This window comes from Trichosurus vulpecula, chromosome 5, assembly GCF_011100635.1.
Source record: "Trichosurus vulpecula isolate mTriVul1 chromosome 5, mTriVul1.pri, whole genome shotgun sequence".
Lineage (NCBI taxonomy): Eukaryota > Metazoa > Chordata > Mammalia > Diprotodontia > Phalangeridae > Trichosurus > Trichosurus vulpecula.
Genome location: NC_050577.1, coordinates 122,584,384 through 122,608,786, shown reverse-complemented (window position 1 = coordinate 122,608,786; position 24,403 = coordinate 122,584,384). Strand labels below are relative to the sequence as shown.

The 24,403-nt window shown below is 37.9% G+C and overlaps 1 pseudogene; it reads right to left on the bottom strand.

The window, feature by feature from the left end:
* Positions 1–1,586: 1,586 nt before the first annotated feature.
* LOC118849504 lies at positions 1,587–2,635 on the bottom strand (annotated as a pseudogene).
* Between the last annotated feature and the right edge of the window lie 21,768 nt (positions 2,636–24,403).

Below are 24,403 nucleotides of genomic sequence, written 5' to 3'. Positions count from 1 at the left end.
GTATAATGCCCATCTAATAATAGTAGTTGGAATCAAAAACTCCATGTAACATTCTGTTTTTAGACTTGGAAGTGAAGGCCACGTGTAGGGAACAAGTAGCTAAGGAAACTCACAACTCTGATACTGCAGGACCCCAACGTCCCTTCTTTCTCAGGGTGTCCTCATGTTGCTTCCCTCAATCATAGCATCTCTGGTTTGTGCATCATTTAAATGAACTCCCTGGGTCTGTTCCTCTCTTTTGCTCACACTTGATTGCCAAGTCTAGTACTCTCCTCAATTCATAGCTCTACTGCCAGAGGGCACACTCCTTGAAGTTCCTTTATGCCCCGAATCTCTGCATGTATCTACTTAGTGCATCTGATATCTCCTACTGGGTGAGTTCCTTTGTTGCAAAACACCATAGTTAACATGGGAATGAGGGAATGGATTTTGATAGTCACAGGGTCATATGCAAAGCTGATCCCTGACTAGACTTTTTCTCAGGTTGTCAGGCCCAGTTTCCTAAAGGCATAACAAATCTTTGGCCTGCTTCTTTCATAGTTCATAAAAGGATAATATATGAATGCCTCATTACATGTTATCTGTCCCTTGCTTTCTGTGATTACATCAAACTACCCTCCAAAATAAAATTGTTGAAGTGAATTATTTAGCAAATATGCCACAAATTAACTCAATGGATAAAGTAAGAATTGTCAGTTTAGGAGATAAAAGGAATGAAATATAAATCTGCATAGGAATTAAAACAATGGCAGATAATGGATTTTTTAATGGATGAGAGGGATGGGAAGGATGAGCTTGTGATTTCATTTCTCACATTTCATGTAAGAAATTCCCAGTCTATGCATGGCTAATATAAGAATTTCTTCTGCTTTGAGTATGCATATTTATTATTTTGTTACAAGGAATTTATTTTCTTTCTTAAAAGGGTTGAATAAGAGAAGAAATAAATGAATGTTAATTGAAATATATATATATGTATTATATATATATATATCTGTGTATGCACACGCATACACACAAACACATATATTATACATGTACATACATATATGTATATATGTGTGTATATATGTGTGTATATATACACATTTATATATATATGTATATATGTGTGCATATATGTGTGTATATATACACATTTATATATATATATATATATGTATATATATATATGTAAAGAGAGTGAGAGAGAGAGAGAGAGAGAGAGAGAGAGAGAGAGAGAGAGAGGGAGAGAGAGAGAGACAGAAAATATGAATAAAAATTCCCAGGCCATAGAGGGTGGACTGCAACTCATAATTTCCAGGATTGGGGATCTGTTTGAGACACTGTGAGGTTAAGGTATGTGCCTATAGTCACACTGCTAATAAGTCAGAGACAGGACTAAAAGTCAGGTCTTTTTGACACTAGGAAGGTCTTCTAACTGTTGTGCCATATTCTTTTTTTTGACAGGGTCAAAAGATTTATTTGCAAATTCAAGACCCCTTCCCCACCCTGCCAGATAAGGGGGTTGAAGCAAATTGGACATGGAAGAAGTAGAAGACAGTTTGGAATGAGTCCTAACTGTGGCCTCCTCCTGAGAGCCATGGTCAGGAGAAATCCTTCTGTCCAAGCCTAAAATGATCTTCTGGTAGTTCCCTCAATCGCTCTTCAACCTGCTCCGGGATCAGGTCCCTCTGAGCCTGGCCAGCATCTCACAACCAACCATGAACTTCTGGATGGTGCCTGATCGCAGTAGTGGTGGATAGTAGTGGGCATGGAGCTGCCAATGGTTACAATCAGCCTCAGCCTCAGCCCCAGTAGGGGCACCATGCCAGCCCATGGAATACAGGAAGGATTTCTCAAATAAATTGTCTTATTTGGTCAGGAGCTTCTTCATGATGGAGGCCAGATCATCTCATTCCACAGAGTTCAGCTCTGGGAGCCTCTTCACATGTCTCCATGGCAGCAACATTGTCTGGAAGGGCCAGACAACCCAGAAGGGCACCAGAACCAGGCAGTGTTCACTTTCTAGGACCACAAGCTCCTTCCTCTCAGTTTCTTGATGCCTGTACTCCAAAAACATGGGGCCTCCATGCTGCTTTTGATAGGCCCACTGGCTTCGTTCCTCCTGCTGGGCCACATCTGGCAAGAAGCTGTTAGCCCACACCTGGAAATGGGGGTGGAAGTTGGAACAATCCATCATGGCACCTTTGTTCTCAAAGATCTGGACCCAGGGGTACTGAGCACCCAACTTCTCCACGACTGAGGCCCATGTATCAATGACAGCTCAGATCTCAGGTATAGACATGAGCAGCACTATGATATCAGACCAGGGATGGAAACACAGGACCTTATAAACTCCTCTGGCAGCTTCAGTTCAGAACAGTGGGTGATTACTGTGTCCAGGACTGGGGGCATCAGGCTGCAGGGCAGGGAAGTCATTGTTGAATGGGAAGGTGCCCTCGTAGTGGGGATTTACCTCACCATTGGCCCGAATTGCCCCTTGGCAAAGGGTGTTGTGTGGGTCATGCCGAGGCACAACATCACTGGGGAGGGGGTCCACCTGCCCCTTCCAGAGGTGCTTCATTCAGTGAGCAGACACCAGCACCCACTCATCCTGCATCAGGTTGTATCGGATGGGCTGATGCTTGCTCACCTGGAAGGCCACCACCTCCGGCTGACCACAGCTGCTGCTCCTCAAAGTCATCACCTGGCCCTGCGCTCGCCATCATGGTACCACACAGCTGCCTGATGTGCTGCCTGCCATATTCTTTCTTAGTTCATCAGAAGAGAGGACTAAATGGTATTCAGATCAAACACAAAAAACGCTGAATGCCATAGTTGACCCCATACTTAGCAGTCCTAATATCGGCCACCTTATGGAGTCATAGATTTTCTAGGAATAGAGATTAGTCTAATCTCTTCATTTTGCTGATGAGTATCCTGGGGCTAAAAGACATTAAGTGACTTATCAAAGGCTATATAGCTGGTTAGTGACAGAGCAAGAAGCCATTTTTCATCTAATGGAGAAATAGGAAGGGGTAAGTTATCTAGTACAGGAGGGTGGGGTAAGTTGTTGTTTGGGAAATCATGATTTAAAAAAAAAATTACATTGTGCCTTCTTACCCATTTTGCAAAAATTTGGAAAAAGCAACTATTTATATATTTAAAAAACTAAACTTTCAACACAAATCCTTCACTGAATTATTATGTACTTTTCAAATAAATTATTCATTTTAAGAGAAAGATTTCCTTAAATAGACAGAACCTTAAATGACCTAATTAACAAAAACGTGATAGACATACAAAATTTCTGGAAGAAAATTGATCTACTATGTAAAGGCAGGCAGATCAGTAAAGTGTATTACATTATCACTTGAGGTGCCTTGAAGCTTCTCTCACCAGTCATAAAATCTGTTGTTGTTATTTTTTTAACCAACACATATTTATTAAGCATTAAGTATCTGCAATGTAAGAGGCACTGTGCTAAGCACTGCAGATGCAAAGAAAGGCAAAGGACAGTCACTGCTTCAAGGAGCTTACAATCTAATGTGGGAGATGACCTGCAAATAACACACACAAGGCAAGCTATATAGAGGAAATTAGAATTTTAGTTGGGACTTAAAAGAAGCTGGAGTGGGCAGAAGTCAGAGCAGTGGAGGGAGAGCATTGCAGGCATGGGAACAGCCAGAAAAAAAATACTGAGAAATAGATTGAAAAACCAGGAGGCCAATGTCACTGGATTGAAGAATACCTGCTGGGGAGTAAAGTATAAAAAGACTAGAAAGATAAGAGGGGGCTAGGTTGAATGGTTTTGAATGATAGATTATTTAATATGGAGGCAATAGTAAGTGAATAGAGTTTACTAAGAGAGGAAGAGAGAGAGAGAGAGAGAGAGAGAGAGAGAGAGAGACAGAGAGAGAGAGAGAGAGAGAGAATATGAATGAATGAATGAATGAATGAATGAATGAATGTAGGAGGGATAATGAGTGGATCTGAGCTTTAAGAAAATCACTTTAGTGGCTAAATGGAGAGTGCAATGGATTAGGGAAAGATCTGAGGCAGGCAGACCCACCAGCAGGTTATTGCAATGATCTAGGCATGAGGTGATAAGGGCCTGCATTAGAGTGGTGGCAGTGTCAGAGGAGAGAAGCCAGGTTATTTGAGAGATGTTGCAAAAGTAAAATAAATAGACCTTGATAACAGATTGGATGTAGGGGAGGAGAGATAATAAAGGATTAAGAATGACTCCTAAAATGAGAACTTGAGTGATGCAAGGATGGTATTGCACTCAACAGTAATAGGAAAGGGGAGAGTTTAGAGAGAAAGATAATGATTTCCATTTTTAACATATTGAATTTAAAACATCTACTGGACATCCAGCTTGAGATATCTGAAAGGCAAATAGATGTCTTTCAGATGCAATATTGGAAGTCAGAAGACAGATTGGGGCAGAATAAATTAGGGTAGATTTGAGCATCATCAGCATAGAAATGTTAATCAAATCCATGGCAACTGATAAGATCACCAGATGTAGTATGACAGGATAAAAGAAGAGGGATACCTAAGGTTAGAGGGCATGGTATGGCAGAGCATCCATTAAAAGAGATAGAGGATTAGTTGGATAGATATGAGATTAAAGAAGAAAGAATGGTATCCAGGAGACCTAGAGAGAAGAGGTGAATAAGTTGGTGAGTGTGATCAATAACATCAGTCTTCAGAGAGGTCAAGGAGATTGAGGATTGAGGAAAAAGTCATTTGATTTGGCTACTAAGAGATCATTAGCAATTTTGAAGAGATGAATTTTGGTGGAATGATAAGGTCAGAAGCCAGATTATGAGGGGGTAAGAAGTGAGAGGAAAGTGGAGGCACCTATTTTAGATTCCAAATTGAACTTATCCATTCATTCACTCACTCACTCATTTAGCTAACATTAATCAATCAGTATGCTTAGCCTTGAAGGGTAAAACAAAACTGGATAAGATAATAATGCAGTCCCTACAGTTGGGAAGCTTATTATCTGATATATGGACAAGTAATGTCCATAAGTAATGAAATATGAAGTAGGGTGGGTTGAATGCTCAAGAGAATTACCAAGTTCAAAGACAGTTAAAAGGATCAAGAGATCAAGTTTGCTAGAGAAATCAGGTAAGGGTTCATAGAAGAGCTAGATTTTGAGGCTGACCTTGAAAACTACATAGGATTTGAACTAGGAGAATGGAAAGGAAGTTCCATGGCTCTGCAGCACTACTCAGAAATCTCCAAACAGGAACTCTCCTCATTAGCTATCATCTCTATCCCCTTCCCACAGAAAAATGGGACTCTGCCTCTGGAACCTCAAAGGGCTTCTATATGGCAGCTAGATAGTTATTACTCTCAATTGCAGACCTGAGCAGCACTCTTTTGATATCACTAGCCATGCTACCATGAATATGCCACTCTCATTTCTAATGTCCTTTTACATCTTTTTTTTTGAGTTCCTATATGGCACCTGGGCTACATATTAGAGGGGATACTCATCATTCGATCTCACTCTGCTTGGCATGTGAGTTTTGACCTTCTCTGTTTCTGACCTAGGTCATTTTGTTCCTTTTTAGACCATTTGGTGGTTCTCCTCTCTCAGTGGCTTATATTAATTGCAAACTCAAGTCAGACTCCTAGTATCTTTAGCTATTGCAACTCAGAACTCTGAAGCTCAAGAAATCTGATAGCCTCACCCTCCTTAGTATCAGGAATTACAGGCATTATCCATAGAGCCTGGTTCTCCTTCAGTTGCCTTCTTCCATTTGAATATAAAGTCTCTGAGGTCAGGAACTATCTAGAATGCTTCTACTTGTATTCCCAGAACTTACCACAGAGGCTGATACATAGTAAGCGTTAAATAGTTTATCTATCTTGGTGTAACAGAGCTTTGGTGCAGTGGTATAAATAATGACATGTGCAAATGGGCAGTAAAACACCAAGTGTGTTTGGCTAATAGGATGCCATCCACTCTGGCTGGAAAACAGAAAATAGGAAAAGAAGCGTGAGATAGATTTGTAATGATAGGTTGGAGAGGGATTGGAGAGGGCCTTTGTGGTTAGGATGAGGAGTTGGGGTTGTATTTGCTAGGTAAATGGAATCTTTGTCAGTGTTTAAGCAGCAGTTCACTACAGTTAGATGTGAATATCAATAGGATTCAATTCAGTATTGGTGAAGACTACAAATCAGAACACAGACTAGAGCTAGGATAAGCTTATTGGGAGGTGGATATATAGGGGACAGATAATGAGGACCTGAACGAGGGTGGCAGAAGTGGGAATAGAAAGAAACAGAACTGGAAAATATTCCAGAGAAAGAATTGGTAGGTCTTGACAACTGATTGAATGTAGGTGGCAACAGAGAGAAAGGAATGAAGAATGCCTCTTAGATTTCAAGAATGAGTGACTGGAAGATGACATAATTCATGGAACTAGGTGATTGTAGGGGAATAAACCTCAAGAAAAAGGTCAATGATGTCAAATCCTTTAGGGAGATTAAGGAGGTTGAGGATCGAGAAAAAAAGGCTCAAAATTTGGCAAAGAAACCATTGTTGAATTTTTAAAGAGTTGTGAATGAGGCCAGGTTATAAGGAGATTAAAAAAAATGAGTCAGTGGTAAGAAAACAGAGACAGTGAGTATAAACTACTCTCTGGAAGTTTGGTGTCAAAAGGAAGAAAAGATGTTGGCAGGGTGAGAGGGGTAGCCAAGTTTAAGAAAAAAATTTGTTGTGTTTTGGGGATGGGGAAACTGTAAGTAGAGTTGAGTCAGTAGAGAGAGAAAGTTGAGATGTGACAGAGAAGATTATTAGTGGAGTCCTGGAAGAGGTAGAAGGTGATATGATTGAGAGCAAAATTAGAAGGGTTGACTTCGACAAGGAACAGAGAATCTTTTGAGGTGGGGTTGAAGCAGGAGCCCAGGAGAAATTGGTGTCTTTGTATGTCTTCTATCCATAGTGACAATTTCACTTCACTGTATCTTGCTTACATGGAAAAAACATCCAATGCCCTTTCCAATAAACAGCCATTAGTATTGTGAATACTGTGAACTTAGGTCATTACCACCAATTTAGTGGAAGGTTGCTGGAATTAAATAGCTATTTCACTAAAATTAAAAGACTGTCATTATCTAGCCTCTCAACTTAGAAAACATCAATTCTATATATATGAGCCCACTCCATGAACTATATCCTTAGAGACATCATTCAACTATCATGGGAGAAGTATCTTTTACAATAATGGGCTGGCCTTTTCTTATGAAGCACAAGATTGACCCATCATCTGTGAAAGTTATACTCTGATTTTTTTCCATAATTAAGGGTAGGCTTCAATTAGGATATATGCATTTATTCCTAATCACAGTGGGGAAGAGGCTAGAGATCCTACTTCCAGACAGACATGGTGATGTATGATAGAAATGCCTTGGAGAAACTTTGGAGAGTGTGGAAATATTCTGTAATTAGTTATGGTAACCACATACTGAGTAGTAATCTCTAATTGGTAGCTGCTGAGAAGCTGGAAAAGGGCATACATTCAAAAGGAATTACTCAGTTTTGGCCTCTTCTCTGGGTTTGATGACTTCTTTTGGGTTAATTTCTCCTTAACAGATTGCATCTGAGGAGAGACAATGCTCTAAGAGAGAAATCCCCAGCCTTCTCCCTATCTAATATGTGGAACTATGAGTATGAGCCTTAGTTCTTTCCCTGCCTTGGTATCTCTTCTTTTTTAAGTGAGAAAGATATATTTAGGGGTTACAACCATTTAAGTTTTGAAAGGCAAAGAGAGTGAGAAATATGGATTCAAGCAGTCCAGTAGTCAAGTTGAATCTTTGCCAAGTTTTGTAGTCAACCCAGCACTGATGCTCTAAGCATCAAAAAGTAACCTTCAGGATTCAGTCAAACAGTACCTGAGATGAAGACTCATCCTTAGCGCTACATTATGTACATGAATCTAATTGTACCAAGGCTATGCAGATAGAATGTTAAATCTGAGCCCACTCTCTAGAAACACAAAAGAGGATAGTGTGCCCCTTGGTTGGTAAGGGGAAATGTTTGTACTTTTGTTCCTGCTACATCTTCAAAGTAACATATCTATGTGAAGTTAATTAGGAGCAGCTAAGTGGTGCAGTGGATAGAGTTCTGAGCCTGGAGTCAGGAATACTCCTCTTCCTGTATTCAAATCTGGCCTCAGACACTTGCTACTTTTGTCACCCTGGGCAAGTCAATTAACCCTGTCTGCTTCAGTTTCCTCATCTGTAAAACAGGCTGGAGAAGGAGTGGGAAATCATTTCAGCATCTTTGCCAAGAAAACCCAAATGAAATCATAAAGAGTCGGACACAGCTGAAAGGACTGAACAACAAAGCTAATGAACATTAATTAATTATACAGAACTGAGGTGCTAGTCACCAGTAGTTAACAGTAAGGGGAGCACATCCAAAATGGAACCTCAAGTCAATGGCATTAAACAAGAGATACTCCTATTGCACAAAGATATCCCTACAGTATTGAAGAAAAGATGGAGCCATCCTGGATCTGGGATAGTAATTCAGAGCATACTAACTACACACAATAATTTGAGAAGGAGGAAATGATTGCAGACAAATAAGGGGAATATAAAAGGAAACTGAGCATAGGCTGAATCTAGAAAGAATTTCTAGATTTTAAGAGGCAGTTATTGAGAAGGAAAATCTTCCAAGCATGAGGGAAAGACTAAAGACAGAGAGGCAAAAGATGGAGTAATGAGTTCAGGGAATAACTTATAAACCAATTGGCTTCCTTATCTATAAATAAAGACAATGGCACTTATATTATTGACTCTTAAGCAATGTCAACGAACATACTTGGCATAGAACTTGCAATAACTTGAGTGACTTCAAAGATGCAGAGTATCATATGCACAAATTCTATTCTGAATGGTTGTAGTTAGGATTGAGCCAATAAGATAGAGAGTCAGAAATAACAGTAGATCAGGCAAAAAGAAGGCTATGTTGCTGATATGGAAACATCATTCTATCAGGCATCCAACAGTGTCTTAAACTGCATTTATGCAGGAGTAGAAAATCTCAGTGTTCTCAGCTTCCAATCTGAGGAAGAGATAGGACTCAAACATTCCAACTCATAACGCCGAGTGTCCCAACTGAACTGGAGGTGGCTAATGTAATAGAAGAATAATATCCTGGATCAAAGGGCAAAATGGAAAGACAAGGGTGCACCTGTGGGCTAGAACAGCTTGCCTAGTGAGTCAGAGAATGCATCTGGGATTAGGATATTGCTTTGACATACATTTTTATCTCATCACCTTGTTTTCCTGTATTATTTAGGTATGATATTGATAAGAAAGATTCTCCACCCTGAACTGACTCTGCTGATGTTTTATTTATGAGGTGAAGGTCTCTCTCTCTCTGTCTTTCAGCTTGACTCCATGGAGATATTTCTATCAATTTTCAATCCTCCCTGCAACCCCTCTTTAAAGGAAATCTACAAGTGAGTCTCAGAGAAGGCTACGCTCAGCAACCAGGTATTTGTCAGGTTGCCACACGAGTCCTTTTCTCAGTGACAAAGCAGGTGGCTGCCCTGGGGGGAAAGCATAAAAAGAATCTCAGGAATCATGTCCTACTTGCTGCTGACTCAACAGCTGGCACTATCCAGCAGAACCTAAGTCAGGATAGAAAATAGCAACTAAAAAACCAGATGAGTGAAGAAAACAATACCACCATTTTGATGGGACAATGACTTTTTGATGCCTATGTATAACTTAAAATGTATAAAATAGAATTAGAAATATAAAATCATGAATCTTCTTGTACAAAATGAATAATAATGAAATGTTTTATGTGATTACAAATGTATAACCTATATTGGATTGATTATCATTTAGGGAAGGAGAGAAGAGGAAGAGGAAGAGGAAGGAAGCAGGATAGAATTTGAAACTCAAAACCTTACAAAATGCTAAAATTTGTTTTAACTTGTAATTGGGGACAATAAAATATTATTTAAAAATAAATATGGGATTGTGCATATTTATATGTGTATGTATATACATATACATATGTATGTATATGTATATACACATTTATTTATTTATTACAAGTGTCTATAGAGGTAAGAATGTGTATACATGAGAACCATCATGGCTTAGGGTCAAGAGGACCAGTCGTGGAATCAGAAAGACTTCGGTTTAAGTCCTGCTTCTTACACACACTATTTGTGTGACTCTAGTCAAGCCATAAGTCACCTCTTAATGCCCCCAAGCAACTCTCTAATACCTTAAACTACAAAGCAATTACAGATTGACATTGGAAGAGGGAGCTTTCTTGTATCATAAGTCTGATTCATAAATATACAGAAACAATCACATCACAGCTAGAAGATGGATAGATGGATAGATAGAAAGATGCATAGATACATAGATAGATATGCATATATCATATAAAGGCTAAAGAGAGAAAGGAGGAAAGATGGTAAATGGGGGGAGGGAAGCAGAAGGAGAGGAAAAGAGAGAAAGAAGGAGGGAGTGATTTGTCATGAAAGCTGCATTATCCCATGGGGAAAGAATTTACTGAAGTGAGAATGAAGGGACCCATAATTTCTCTATTAAAGATTAATCTAGAAAGCCTTTAAAACTTTGTTAATGTGTTATTCTGAGAAGAGGCATTTGGGAGAAACCTCAAAAACAGAAACCAGGAAAAAATTATTTAGTTGAGATCAGCAACACAAAAACCATACCAACTATGAAGATATCCCTCACCCTTGTGCTCCCCCCTATTTTCATCCACTCCCACCCAAATACCCAGATCCTACTTAAAAGCTCTGAAGGACAGAGAGAAAACACAGGGCAGAGTTCTCTTGTAATTCTCTTTCCTAAACAGAAGCTGGCAGACCTGTATAAAACTGACACATATATAAGTTGATTAAGCTTTATGAAGACTTCAAGGTGATTAAGCTTCATGAAGACTTCAATGATCCTCTCAAATGGAAATGATACTTCTTTTATCTAATTTCTTAGGGATTTATATTCCTCTTCTGCACAATGGTGTGCCAATTACTCAAGGCAAAGTAAAATAATTACACTTATTGACTTAAAAAAACTTCAACATACAATATTAAATCCTTTTGTGATATTACTTGTTTTATACAATGGCATCAATTTAATGGGATTTTGACACATTTGAAAAACAAAATTCTACAATCTAAATACATACTTTTGTTGTAAAAGTAAAAAAAGACACCTCTTTTTTACAAAAGACTAGTCCATATATTTTCTTTTTTTTGGCAGGGCAATTGGGGTTAAATGACTTACCCAAGGTCACACAGCTACTACATGTATCAAGTGTCTGAGGCTGGGTCCTGACTCACAATCCCTTTCTTCCACACTAGAACTCCAGTGGTCCCTTATTCCCTCAAAGATCAAATGAATCTTCTGTTGTGCACGTAAACCCCTTTACAACCTGGCCTCTTCCTACCTTTCTTGAGTACAGTTTCCATTACTATAGTAGCATAACCTTAGACAAGTCACTTAACTTTCCATTACCTCAGACCCTTCATCTGTAAAATGGGAGTGATACTGTGTGTTACTTATGTTACTTAACTCCACATGTCTGTTTTGAGGGTCTAATTAGATAATACATATGAAAGTATTTAGTAACTCTTAAAGTGCTAAGTAATATCCATCTGTAATATTCTAAGTAGTATTCAACATATAGGCTTTAAGCACCAACTCTGTGTCAGACTCTGTGCTAAGTGCTAAGGACAGAAAGGAAGGCAAAAATACTCCTAGCTGCCCCTACTCCATATATTTTCAATGGGGTTTAAATTAGGTGAGTACTCAAGCCACTAAAGTATGTTTATTTCCAACTCTTATATCAGTTTCTAAATATTTCATGATGTATGTGATATTGCAAGATCACGGTGTATTGTTCCATCTCCAATTGGCATTATAATTTAGGAATGATTTCTGTTTCTTGGAATATCAATATATTTAACAGAATTCATCATTCCTTCAATGAGAATAAGACTTCCAAAACTTATTGAAAGTAAGAAATTTCCAAAAGTTCCCCAGTCATGGAAGACCTTTGACCCAAATTAACATCAATCTCTTAGTGTCTAATCTTCAATCAAGCAGTTACAAATCAACTACCTATGACAGCTGGCATGCGTCTATCCTGCACATGAAGATGACATGAAAGACTTTTTCAAATGTTTTACTGAACTCTAGGCACCCTATGTCTACATTTCCTTCATCTGCCAGTCTAACGACCCTGTTCAGAACATGTAATGAGTCTAGTCTATTTTATTTTGTTTTATTTTATTGAAGCCCTGCTTGCTCTTAGTGATCATTGCCTTCTGTTCTAAATGTTTGTATGTGAGTCACTTAAGAATTTATTCTAGAATTTGGCCAGGGTCAAGGTCACCATTCTGCAAAATAAGAATTGTAGATATTACTATCTTCCCATTTCTAAACACCAACACTTGACTTCCTCTAATCATGTGACAACTCTCATTCTTCATAATCTTTCAAATAACCACCAAGCTCGGCAATAAGAGCACCCAGTTCCCTCAGGTGTCTGAGATACTGTTTGTTCACGCCTGATAACTAGAACCGAAAAAAAGTAACTAGGCACTTTTTTTTGGAAAGTTGGAACAATAACTACCTGACTCAATTTTTTTTTCATTATTTCTACTGGAGCAACCAGTTTTTCCTTTACAGAACTAGGTCTAGAATAGCAACCTTACCAGCCATTCAGTTACCATGTTCAAATCCCTAAAGCACAAACCTAAGTACATTCTACCTTTATATATCCAAAACAGAACTCATTGTCTTCCTGAAAACAAAACAAAACAAATAAACAAACAAAAAAAAACAACTGCCCCTTTCCATTTTTCCTATTATTATTGAGGACTCCATCATCCTCCCAGTCATTTAGGCTTACAACCTTGGTGTTATCCTTAATTCCCTACTCTTACTAAAACCAAATATATAATCTAGTATTAAAACTTTTTATTTCAACCTTCACAACTTCCACTACACATCCTTCCTGTCTTTCAAACAGTCTAGTTCAGGAACTTATCTCTTCCTCGGATGATTGCTGTAACAGCTTTTTAATTGGTTTTCCTGCCTCAAGTCTCTTCTTCTTCCAATCTATCCTCTACTCATCTATCAAGGTGATATCCTCTCACAATCCCCTTCTTCCACACTAGAACTCCAGTGGTCCCTTATTCCCTCAAAGATCAAGTGAATCTTCTGTTCTGCACTTAAATCCCTTTACAACCTGGCCTCTTCCTACCTTTCTTGAGTTCAGTTTCCATTTCTATAATAGCATAACCTTAGGCAAGTCACTTAACTTTCCATTACCTCAGACCCTTCATCTGTAAAATGGGAGTGATATTGTGTGTTACTTATGTTACCTAACTCCACATGTCTGTTTTGAGGATCTAATTAGATAATGCATATGAAAGTATGTTGTAACTTTAAAAGTGCTAAGTAATATCCATCTGTAATATGCTAAGTAATATCCAACATATAAGCTTTAAGTACCAACTCTGTGTCAGACTCTGTGCTACGTGCTAAGGACAGAAAGGAAGGCAAAAATAATTCCTGCCCTCAAGGTGCTTACAACCTAATGAGGGCTATGAACAACTATGTTCAAATCAGCTCTATGCAGTAGAAAATGGAAATAAGTAATCAATAGAGGACAGCACTAGAATTATGGGAAATTACAAAAGACTTTTTGTAGAATATGGTATTTTTCCTGAGACTTGAAGGAATCCAGGAGATAGAAGAAAGCATGGGGACAGCCAGTGAAAATGCACAGAGTTGGGAGATGAAGTATCTTGCTAAAATAACAACAAAGAGGCCAGTGTCACTGTAATCCATCACAGAATATGTGGTGGAGGGTGTGAGGTATGAAAAGACTGGGGAGGAAGGCGGGGCAATTTATGAAGGGCTTGGAATGCCAGAGGATTTTATATTTGATCCTGGAGCTGATAGGAAGCCACTGGAGTTTATTGTAGTACAGGATGAAATGTTCAGATCTGTACTTTAGGAAGATCACTTTGCTTGCCAATATCTTCTCAGCAACGTAATCTCAGAGTATTAGCCTGTGAACCGAGAATTTAAGTGATTTGCACAGTATGTTTCAGAAGTAGAATTTGCACTTGACTCTTCCTGCTTCTGAACCTGACTCTTCACTGTGACAAATTGTGTCTCTGCCTATTTATAAACCATGCTCACTCATTTAGTCATGTCTGATGCTTCACGACCCTGTGTACCATACTGTATGTGAGGTTTTCTTGGGAAAGATATTGGAGAGGTTTGCCATTTCCTTCTCCAGATTTATAAACCTATAAATACTCAGAGCAGAGTTGATTGACATGGCAATAGGAGAAAAACAAAAACAAAACTGTTCTTTGATATTGCTATGACTTCAGGCAAATCACTTCCTCTACCTGGATTTCAGTTTCCTCATTTGGGAAATGAAGGAATTGGATTGTATAAACTCAAATGTCCCTTCTGACCCAAATATCCTATGATTTCTTACATTTTTTCCCAACACCTCCTCTTCAAAACTTCCTTATAACTACTGAGCATAGGCCCACTGTCGCAATGTCATTCTAAACTCCTCACTCTCATTCACTCTACATGTCTTATCTGTTACCAAATTGTGGTGTTTTACCATCACATTAACTCTCCCAGCCTTCCCCTTCCTCCCACTCCCATGGGAATTATGTTACTTCAAGCCCTTGCTGTGTCTTACCTAGACTATTGCAATAGCCTTTGAAATAGTTTCCTGCCTCAAGTCTCTCCCCACTCCAATAGATTTTTTACTTAGCTATCCAAGTAATTTTCCTTAAGTGTACATCTGGCCACGTCACTCTTTCCCATTCCTTCCACTCAATAAACTCCAGTCATTCCCTATCCCATCCAGCATTAAAAATAAAAACATAAAAAAAAATTTAGGGCATAAATGTTTTTTATTGTTTATTTTAGTATTTTTTAAATTGTGAGTTCCAAATTCTTTCCCTTCCCCCTACCCCTCCCCTACCCACTGAGAAGGCAAGCAAAATAATATCAATAATACATTGAATCATGCAAAACATATTTCTTTATTAGCCACATCACAAAAGGAAAAAAAATAAAGAAAGCAAGAAAATTACATTTCAATTTGCACTCAGTTCATCAGATGCCTCTCTTGATTTGGATAGCATCTTTTTATCATGAGAGCTTTAGAAATGTCTAGATCATTGATCAGAGTAGTCAGGTCTTTCACAGTTGATCATTATTACAACATGGCTGTTACTGTGCAAAATGATCTCTTAGTTCTTCTCATTTCACTCTGTATCAGTTCACATAGTTCCTGCCATATTTTTTTTTCCCTGAAACCAGTCTCCTCATCATTTCTCAATAGTACTCCATCACGATCATATGCTATAACTTGTTTAGCCATTCTCCAACACAGAGCATCCCCTCAATTTTGAATTCTTTGCCAACATAAGAAGAAATGCTATTTTTTGTACATAGAGTTCTGTTTCACTTTTCTTTGATCTCTTTAAGACACAGACTTGTAGTATTATGTCTGGGTCAAAGGGTATGCATAGTTTTATAACCCTTTGGGTATAGCACTAAACTGCTCTCAAGAATGGTTGGACCAGTTCACAACTGAACCAACAGTTTATTATTGTGTCCAATTTCCCTCATACCCTCAAGCATTTGTCATTTCTCATTGGTGTGAGGTGGTATCTCAGAGCTGTTTTAATTTGCATTTTGCTAATCTATAGTGAGTTAGAGCATTTTTATATGACTATAGATAGCTTTGATTTCCTCTTCTGAACATTCCCTGTTCATATCCTTTGACCTCTTATCAATGGGAAATGACTCTTATTTTTATAAATTTACTCAGTTTCCTATATATTTGAAAAAAATATGCCTTTATCAGAGAAATTTGCTGTAAACCTTTTTATACACTTCGTTGTCTATTACATACCTTTTAGCAAAATGTAGTTTCCCTGATTGTCATTTAATCAAGGCTACTTTTATGTTTGTTTTGTCTAAGTTCATGATCACTATTTCTGCCTTTTTTACTTCAGCTAAAGCATAATAGATTCTGTTCCATTCCTTTATTTAACTCTATGTCTTTCTGTTTCAAGTGTGTCTCTTATAAACAACATATTGTTGGATTCAACTTTCTAATCCATTCTGCTATCCACTTATGTTTTATGGGTGAGCCCATCCTATTCACATTCACAGTTATGACTGTGTATTTCCTCTTTTTTTCTTCTGTTTATCCTTCTCTCTTCTTATCCTGCCCCCCAGTCTGTTTTGTTTCTAACAACTGCTCCCCTTAATCTCCTTTCCCTTTTATCATCCTTCATAATTTTCTTGCATCACTTTTATTTCTTTTCCCATTTTTCCTCTTCTACTCTTATCACTTTCTTTAACTCTTCTAGGAATTCATGTTGATCTAGAGTCAAATTATCATTTTTCCTTGAGGCTATTTTCACACTGTTGTCTTCTGAGTTTACGTCTTGGTCTTCTCTGCCACAATAACAGCTCTTTATGGTTAAGTTCTTTGTTGTTATTTGCTCATTTTTCCAGCCTTTTTCTGGACTTTGAAGTTTGTTAAAGTTGGGCTCTGCTCACCTCAGAATGGAGGGGCACTGTCCCAAACTTCAGGATTTTTTTGTGCTGCTATTTTCAGAGCTAGTTTTGGAGGTCTGCCATTTTCCTGTGTATCCAGGATGGTATGATCTGGGGAGAGGTGTGTTCACTGCTCTCTTGGTCTGTGTTTTTGTCTTTAATCACAAAGACTCCCTTTCCCCTGTAGCCAGAATCACAAGGGCCCCTCTCTGCCTTGGAACTGTGACCAGTTACCCTGCTCTCCTGCAGTAACAAGCTCTAGGGCTCCTCTCTGCCTTGTAATTTCCTTATTTATATGTTGCTCACCCTTTGGAATATCAAATTGAGGTCAGGGACTGCTTTTCACCTTTTGTTATTTCCCTAGAACCTAGCGCAGTTCCTGACACATATTAGAGTTTAATAATTGCTTTTTGACTGATTACCTCTGATCACCTCAGTCACTGTGGTTCAATAGAAAGAGCATTTGATTTAGATTCAGAGGAATGGGTTGATTGGCTATTCTACTCATTGCCACTGTGACCATTTGCCTGGGCCTCAGTTTTCTCTGATGTTGCACAAAGGGCATAGATTATAGTAGGAGATTTTAAAAGTACCCCCCATCTAAATGTTACTATCTCATATAATAAAATAAATAATCTGTGGAACTGTTTCCTATTGCTAACATTAAATTCATTATGGTATCTTAACTTCTTCAAGTTCTTGGCAGCTGAATGGTACATTTTATTGAAATGGTAAAATTCTCATTTGAAGGACACATAAAGGTAACCAATGGTAAATCAATTAAAGGGAAATTTCTTTCTCTAGCTGATTAGTCTGTTATACTTAAGATAAGTGATAGGGCAGACATAGAGTGCACTGAATTTCCAATACAAACTTGGGCTGTGACATAAACCAAAGAGAGGTTCATTAGTATGTACTCAACTGTATTTTTAAAATTCATTTTTTTAAAAAAAGATTGAAGTAAAACTAATTATACATGTATATGGTCCTGATACAACAACCAATCAACAAGCATTTATTAAGCTGTTATTTAATACTATGCCAGGAACTAGGAATACAAAGATAATCAAATGATCATTGCCTTTGGGAGCTAACATACTATTTTTTTTCAATCAGTTATCCAACAAATATCTAGTTTTGGGTTTGGTTTTAGGGATAGAAAAAAACTGAGACTCTTCTTGCTCTTATGGTACTTACATTCAATGGGTGAAGGAGATGATATATACACATATATATGACATATACATGAAATAGATAATTGGAAAACTGAAGGAAGATGATGGCAGTTGTGGGAGCTTTCAAGGAACTCGGGGATTTGAAGTAGAAATGAAGACTGTGCATCGTTTCATTGATTAAAAGAATGTAATATAAAGCATTATTGGTGTGGCTCACCAACACTTTAGCAACTTATATTTTTCACTCTGGTTCTCTAGATATCTACTCATTCTCTGAGATGGCACATTCCAACTTGCTTTGACACTAGCATGTCTAGGATCCTAGAAGAAACACCACAAAATCTACACAGCACTAAACTCTGAGAGAAGACTAAGGATATCCCTGTTTGGGGTGAGGTTCTCTCTCTGGTCACTGCTTTTGCTCTTGAACCCCTTCTTGCTTTCATTTACACAAAACTAGTCACTGACAAGTATGACACATATAACTATTGATTTAATAAGCCAAAAGGAGTGCTATTGCAAGTACTCATGGATTAAAGCAGATATGGGAATAAAATATACATACATAATGCTTGGTCACATTCTTCTGCCAATGTACTCAGAAACATGCACACATCTGTGTCCACGCAGGAATATTTGTCCCCCACAAAGCTACTTCTTCAAATGAGATAAAAGTTGTAAAGTACTTAGCATAGTTCCTGGTTCATAGTAGATTCTTAATAAATACTTATCTGCTTCCCTTTCTGGCTACCTGCTCCCCTCAAGATCCACACCTCTCTCCTGAAGAATGAATCTTCTCTTCTACTTTCACAATGAAAAGGAATTACAAGCTTTTTCAATTCATAATCACCCTTAAAAGGGCTCTAAGAATGTGTTATGCCCTTATTTTGGTTTGCTACTCCATTTAATCCAGAAAACTGCAAAGCTATTGGAGCCAGCTCTCTCAGAGCAAGGCAGAGGAGTCCAGCCAGTTACTGATTCACCAAGATGCTTCAGCTACCAATCAGCTCATAGCATACAATCTCAGGGCAAACATATCTAAAGCCTAGTTTTCCTCTCTTCTTTTCCCTCCCCAACCACAAGTGGCAGCAGAGAACACTATACATTTCTTTAAAGCTTCATTTCTCTCACAATCTAAGGGGCTGTGAATTACAATAGATGACAATGAAGTTCTTGTTCAATGAGATGGAGCCTCTCACCAAAAAACCAGAAAGCTCTTAGCTGAAACCTTGTGCCAACTGATGGCTCCAACTGCCAATTCTTCACACAGCTAGGACATAGACAGCCTTTCCATCTGCTGTTTCTTCATTATTTAATCTCGCTTAGATTCCCATCATTCACCCTTCACAACTTCCAATAGCTTAAATTAGAGCTTCCTGAAACTCGGTGACTCATTTTTGACCTACAAGCTTACCTATTCTTTACATCTCCCCTAGTAAATCTATAATCCTTATTTAATTGCCACATATTCTCCAATTAGGTAATTTTTAATTTTGTGTTTTAAATTGTTAAGCTTTAGAATGGTTACATGAAAGTGAGTTGAGACACTACAATGGCCTGTAACTCCCTGCCTTTCTATAGCCTTCAACAAACTACATGTAACCATTCTTTGTTTATAGCCATTTTTAATAAATAAGTGTTCTTTTTGCCCCCTTTAAATCACCAAGTTATTTCCACAAAAGACCCATCACTCTATATTGTTTACAAAGTGACTTAAGCATTCATATTTATGTCTTTTAGTTTCTGTTTTTTGAAATCAAACTGCTAACAACTTGTCTGAAAACTGTGTTTCTTTACACATAGAATTTAACAGCTTTTTTTTTAAATCAAATTTCTTTTCATACTCCTTTCTGGGACTTTAATTCTTCACCTATGAAAGAAATAATACTTTATATCCTTTACCAGTTGAATTAGTTTTCTTCAAGCAAAGAATGTAAAATTTTTTTTCACATTAAACTTGTCTATATGAAGGAGGAGTACCTTAAAGGGACAACACAACATAAATAATTGAATGCTCATATACCTACATAGATAGTTAAAATCAATATAACTCAATGCTCTTATTAAGTACTTATTGCAAGACACTGTGCTGGAGATGCAAAAACAAAATGAAAAATAGCCCCTGCCTTCAATGAACTTGCATGTTACTTGGGGTAGTGGTGGTGCTAAAATAGCTACAGAGAAAATAATATACATCCGAATTCGAGGAGGGACATGGCACTAACAACAAGGCATATCAGGTAAAGTTCTGTATAGGAATTGACACATGAAGTCATACTTGGAGGATGCTAGGGATTTTGAATGGAGGATGTCAGGAGGGAATGCATTTCAGGCAGAAGGGACACCCTTGCAAAAGCACTGAGGAAGGAAATGCAATATCAAGTAAAGAGAAGAGCAAACAAGCCAGACTGGATGAAATGAAATGCATTGTGTATGGAGGGAAGTAAGGTTAAACATCTGGAAAAATCAAATGAAGCCAGACTATGAAGGATTTTAAATGCCAATCTAAGATGTCTACACTTTATCCTAGATCTAATAGGGAGCCACTCAAGATTTTAAGGAGTCATGTAACATGGTTACACCAGTGCCTTAAAAATATTTATCAGGCAGTTGTGTGGAGGGGAAACTGAAATAAGAAAAGGAACTAAAAGTAGGGAAACAAATTAAGGAGGCTATTGTCAAAGGTAGGCTAGAGGTGTAGGGGGCCTAAAATGGGAAAGTAGTCATGCACATGGAGAGAAAAATACAGGTAAAAGAGGATTGCCAACTTATTGATAATAGTGGAGAGGGAGGAGGGGAGAATTAAGGATGACTCGAAGGTTGTAAACCTAGGAGACTTGAAAAAGATTATTCTGGTTTTACCATTCTAATTTCTACCTTGAGAAAAGAGTAACATTGGTGACTGCTTACACGTTGCTGAATAAAAGTCCGTGAAGTTGGTATTTCAATAAAGTAAGATGTATTACTCATAACATTAAAAGCATAAACTTAAGTGGGTTACTTTATATATGTGCTCAGATTAGAACCAATTTAAAAGCATTTATCTCTGATGAGTAGACCATTAATCAAAATAAAGCACATTTACTGGTATAGAATTGAAAATGCTTCCTGATAAGGAAGGTGGGATGGCAGAAGCAACAATAGAAAATTGGAGATGTGCCTACAGTATTGCTAAAATTGATGGCTTAAAAAATCATAGCGGATGATTCTAACTGATAGTGAAGAGTATTGCAGTAAAAATGGAAAATTAGACAATGAATTATCATAATTGATACTTTATGTTTAGTGACAAAGAGTGATTGGGGATATAAAAATTATTGATTTACAATGTGGTACAGTAGACAGAGCACTATGCTGGAAATCAAGATATTTTAGTTCCTGCTGTACTCTTTTATTAACTTGAGCAAGTCTTTGAGAAAGTCACAGTCTCATTTGTAAAATTAGGAGGTTAGGATGCATATTCTCTAAAGTCCCTCTCAGTTTTATCACTTTATGACCCTGATCTCTATAAAATATTTCTTGCGCCGTTCTAACCATTCACACCTGAAAAAAAGTTTAATCAGAGTAAAGAGATTAGTATAAGCCAAAGATTTTCTCTTCTTCCCTTCTCTGTCTCTCTGTCTCTCTCCCTCTCTTTCTCTCTCTCTCTCTCTCTCTCTCTCTCTCTCTCTCTCTCTCTCTCTCTCTCTCTCTCTCTCTCTCTGTCTCTCTCTCTCTGTCTCTCTCTCTCTGTCTCTCTCTCTCTCTCTCTCTCTCTCTCTCTCTCACTGAACTTTGTTCTGAAAGATGAAAGTTTGGGAAATTATATTTCAACCTATAGTCAACTTAATCAGTGAACTCTACTCTCTTGAGTGTGACATGGGAACCCCTAAGTCCAAGAGCCTGGGGGTCAGGTGCAGGCTTCCATGTAAGTATTTGGGTTGATTTCTAAGTGGTGAATGAGAAGGTGGAGGAAGGAGTTGTGGAGAGGAAATGAAGTGCCATCATTCATTTTTCAGTCCTATGCTTAGTAGTGTGAGAATGTGAATATGACTCCTTACCACCATGTAGGGGTTACATCTTTGCACTGGGTGACTGGAGTTCTGAGCTTCTCTGAGGGGGCCCAAGTGGGTTTCAATAGAGGGAGAGATAGAAGGAGTAGCTGCTGCATGTTCTCACATCTGCCTAGATGGGTGGGAAGGGCCCAGAGCTACAGTTCTGGTACCCAGGTTTGGTGTCAACAGGTGGCTAGGTCACCAAAAGGCTCTGTCAGGGTACTGGGGTGATGACATACAATGAGGTGATTCTCAGATAAGCTGTATGTCCCTACCTTTCCTGTGCTGTCCCTGCCCCTATCTCATTGGGGAGTGGGTCTGGTGTATCTTGGAGAGTCCTTTCCCACTCCCACTCACCCTCTTGAGGCTTCCGCATTGCCCAGCAAAGCTGGTAGAAGCCAATACGGAGAGTGGAGGCAGCTAAAAACTTACCTCAGACATGGGAAAAATAGAGGCAAAAGGGTAGGAAACAAACAAAAATCTCATTTAGAATAGTTCTCTATAAGTCTCAGCTCTTAAATAAGGCCTTATATAATCATCATTATTAAAGTCCTGCTCCTGGAAACACTTATTTGTGTGACACTGAATGGGTCACTTAGTCTCTGTGCCCTGGGCAATTCTCTCGACTTGTAAATTGCAGAGATGCCAACTTGTATAGGTAAAGCTGATTTTCTCACCCAGGATTAACCTTAGACCAATGAAATCACAGATCTAGTACCTCTTACCCACTTATTTAGAGAGAATTTTACTTACTGTTTATAATTTATAGGCTTCGAGTAGAAAGTACATTTCTTAAGGTCAAGTCTTTGTATCCCCATTTCCCAGAAATGTCTTATACATAAGTGTCTACTATTTGCTTTTCAGATTGAATTGAATCAACTCTAAGGGTGGTGTTTTTTGGGTTGTTGTTGTTTTTTATTACATTGATACCAAAAACTATTTGTTGTAGAAATTTCTTCCAGTACAGTACAATAGCTTTTCAATTTACAGTCATAGAGAGTTGTCCTGGACAAAGGGAGGTTAAGGGACCATACCCAGTGTCACACAGCTAGTCTTTATTGGAGGTAACACTTGAATCCAGATCTTTTTTACCCTAAGACTACCTTTTTCTTCATTATGCCTATGGTGCCTCTCAAAATCCACGATACTAAGAGGAAATTAGAGGGTAAGACATATTGGAACTTGCAGGTAAATGATTCAGAAGGGAATTATGAGGACCTTAAACCCATCTCAGAAATATGGTGATTCAGAACAGGGCTTGATGTGAAAGGTGAGATAGCTCATTTGTATATCGTGCCTATGAAAGTAGAACCTAATAATTCATTACAGAATAATAAACTCTCATAGTGGAGTGGGACTTTAAGAATCTTTAGTCCAATATCTCTTCCAAAAAGGGAATGTCCTCTCTCCCATCCTTCAAAAATAATCAACTAGCCTTGTGTTAGGACAGCCAACGAGGAGACACTCACTAAGCTGAGAAGAGTCCTGTTTCATAATTGTACAACTCAATTAGGAAGTCCTTTAACCAGTGTTCCTACATCAAGGTTTCTAGAATCTTCACTTGTCATCAGCCCCATCTTCGTGGACTCCAAAGTTTTAATATTCCTCTCAAAATGTAGCACCTAGAATGCACATAAATCTAGGTGAAATATTCTATTTACAATGTTCTAGGCAGGCATCAACTATACAACAATATAATGGAGTATTTTATTTTGCTCAAGTTACAAAACTTCTATTAATATAGTCTAAAATGGCATTCACTATTTTAGCAGTTGTATCACATTGACTCATATGAGTTTGTGGTCAAGTACCAACCTTAAATATTTTTCTTATAAACTGCTGTCAAGCCAGGTCTTCTCTATCCTGTGTCTCTCGTGCAATAGATTTTTGAAACTCAAATGAAAGGCATTACATTTATTTATTTTTTAAAAAATGAATCCAAGCATTTAGTGAAGGCTTCACATGAAAAAAACTTCAGTTACTTGGGATAAGTTGGTGGTTTTATTTAAGGATTTAAGATATGGAGAAATTCAAAAGTACCTTTAAAACACATACAAAAAAAAGCGAACCAAGGAACTGCAGATATATTTAATTCTTAGCCAAGGGAAGTAAACCATACACAGTCTCCTAAAGGTGAAGAGAAAAAACTCATACATTGCGAAACCATTGTCCCTTTTGTTTGTTTTCAGTAGTTGGTGGGACAAGGACAAGAGTTCTGTCTTTTGGGTTTCAGGCCATTATTTGAATCTAAACAGATGATGTTGAATCTTGATCCTCAGGCACGTTTTATAAGTTGTAGAAGTCATCGCTTTTAGTTTTGTTATCTAGAATCTGGTACATTTATGATTCATGTGTGTGTGTATACACACATACACACATATATGCATATATGTACAAATATATACATATACATTATATACATATATGTAAAATATATATGTACGTATATTTGTATACATGTTGTTCATAAAACAGTATTAAACAGGAAAATGCCACTAGAAAATCCTCTTTCAGATTGTCATAAATCCATTAAACATATGATCATAGATTTAGAGCTAGAAGGGA